Here is a 2,532-nt window from a genome sequence, read left to right on the forward strand (position 1 = left end):
GTGAGAGAAAGAAAAACTGAAGTTTTGTGTATAATGTTTTTAAAAGATAGGATTTGGCCCTCATATTAAACCTGGCATTTCAAGGCTAGATATGTCTTTGTATTAAATATTGACAGTTATCTACTTGCATATTCCTTCTTTCCTTGCAACTTTGCCAGGCTACTCTATTCCTGTTTTTGCTTACTTGCTTGTCGTTTTTTGGTGTTTTTTTTTTTTTTTAATCCTCACCCAAGAATATGTTTTGATTTGAGAGAGGGAGAGAGAAACATCAATGTGGTAGAGAAACATCGATTGGTTGCCTCCTGTATGCTCCCCAGCCAGGAATTAAACCTGCAACCTTTTGGTGTGTGGAACACTCCAACCAACTGAGCCACCCTGCTAGGGCTATTACCCTGTGTGTGTTTTTAAGTTCCTCCCTCCCCAGTTGCAAAAATAAATTACAATAAAGTTTCCTTTTAGGGCAATATGTATTGAAATTTTAAAAGTTAATGCCCTTAATTCTACTTCTGGACATTTATTTTTTAAAAATAAAGAGTTGCAAACGTTTAGTTACAAATGCTTATTATAGTATTACTAGAGAGCTGATGCATGAAAAACGTGCACAAGTAGGCCTTCCTTACCCTGGCTGCTGGCATCAGCTTCCCTCTGGCACCCTGGACCCGAGCTTCCCTCACAGCCCCGGCTTTGTCCAGAAGGACGTCCAATCTAATTAGCATGTTTTGCTTTTATTACTATAGATAATAGAGAAAATGGCAAACATCCTAATATCTATGGTACATCCATATAATGAAGATCACTGCAGTTGTTAAGGACTTTAAATGAGTTAATGACATACTGAATTAAAAAGAGTTAATATATGCCATAACAGTAGTTCAGTTTATAAAACATTAAATTCAAAAAAACTCTTTTGAGTTGCCTAAAATATTAGATGGTGGGAAACGAAATGAATAAGACAGTTCTTGTATTCAAAGAGTTTAGTGTCTGTAGATAAAGCAAAAATCAAAAAAATAATTACAAAATAAAATTTAAAGTATACTAGTTGTGTTATTTACAATAGGAACCAAAGAAAATATAAAATGAATGAATGAATGAATGAATGAATGGAGTAGAATAGTTCACAGAGCAGATCGTATGCGATAATTTCACATGGGAAAAAGAAGTTTATGGACTTTAAAAAGTCCTTTAAAAGAGCATGCTAAATGGTAATCTTTCTGTAAAGGGGTTGTGGGTAAGTCTTATGCTTTATTTAATATATTTTGATAATATGTTTGTACAGGTATTTGAACCTTTAAAATTAACAAAGCCAATAGGAAATTTTTTCTGAACTAAGAAAAGTGAAACTAAAATGTAAGTTATAGTTATTAAAGAAGAAATCTAGGAAGTGATGCTTTTCTTTGCAATACTCTTGCACTAAGTAGAGTTGATCTTGGTAGTCAAAGAGTTGTCACAAATCACTGTGTGGATTTTCACAATGTTGAATAATAAATTCTAATTCTAGATATTCTTTGAAGTCAAGAGTTGCCTCTGTTCTAAAGAGGGTTTTGTAGGATGAGAGATTCATAAGTATTGATAGAGTTCTTACATTTATGGAGCTTTCAGTTAAGTATGAAAGTTAGGTGACTTAACTATGCTGTCGCAGAAGTTTAGGATTTGGATTATTATGGGAGGTTTGATAGGGTCACAGCTTAGGTAAGGCAACAGCAGGAAAAAGCAGGAATCAATGAGCTTGGCATATGTGAAAAGTAATGACATTAGTATGCCTTGAAGTTGGTTAAAAGGTATAGAGTGGAGAAAGTATAAAATAGGCTGACTCTAGGTAAGGTGCAACTCATGGATGTATTACTCTGAATATGCTGAAATCAGATTTATTCCTGTACTACAAGAGAACTATTCAGACTCTTAAAATAGGAGCAATTTAAAGTACTAAGTGTTTAAATTGACCTTTTTGTGATATATTTAATAACCTAAAATTTTTTATTTAATCCTCACCCAGGAATATGTTTCTCTTTCCTCCTCCCCAAAAAATCAAATTTAAAAAAGGAAATTGTTCTTTAAAAAGTGTTCATAAGTAAACCCAAATACTTAGAAGAATTAAATATAATGTACTAGAAGCCCCGTGCACAAAAATTTGTGCACTGGCAGGGGAGGGGATCCCTCAGCCCAACCTGTGCCCTCTCACAGTCTGGGACCCCTCGGAAGATAACCACCTGCTGGCTTAGGGCCACTCCCCAGGTGGCAGATGGCACGCCCAGTCCCGCAGTGTCTGCCCCGTCTCCCCCAGTCGCAGATGGCAGGCCTGGATCCCGTGCTGGGGTGGGCGGTGACTGGGGATCTCGCTGCCGCCCACCCCACCCAAGACACTGCAGGCCGGGATCCCGCGCTGGGGCTAGCGGCCACTCAGATTGTGCTGCCGCCTGCCCCGCCCACCCCACCCAAGACACTGCAGGCCTGGATCTCACCATGGGCGATACAGTGGGATCTGCCTGCAATATGCAAATTAGCCACCCTCTTTGTTGGCTGTTAATTTGCCTA

At 38.2% G+C, this 2,532-nt stretch overlaps 1 protein-coding gene across 1 annotated transcript in view; it reads left to right on the top strand.

Annotated features, from left to right (window-relative positions):
- The window catches only part of GTF2H1 (general transcription factor IIH subunit 1), a 33,307-nt gene that overhangs the window by 19,490 nt on the left and 11,285 nt on the right, over window positions 1-2,532 (top strand). The gene's annotated exons all lie outside the window — the stretch shown is intronic.

Source organism: Myotis davidii, unplaced genomic scaffold (genome assembly GCF_000327345.1).
Source record: "Myotis davidii unplaced genomic scaffold, ASM32734v1 scaffold2325, whole genome shotgun sequence".
In the NCBI taxonomy this organism is placed as follows: domain Eukaryota; kingdom Metazoa; phylum Chordata; class Mammalia; order Chiroptera; family Vespertilionidae; genus Myotis; species Myotis davidii.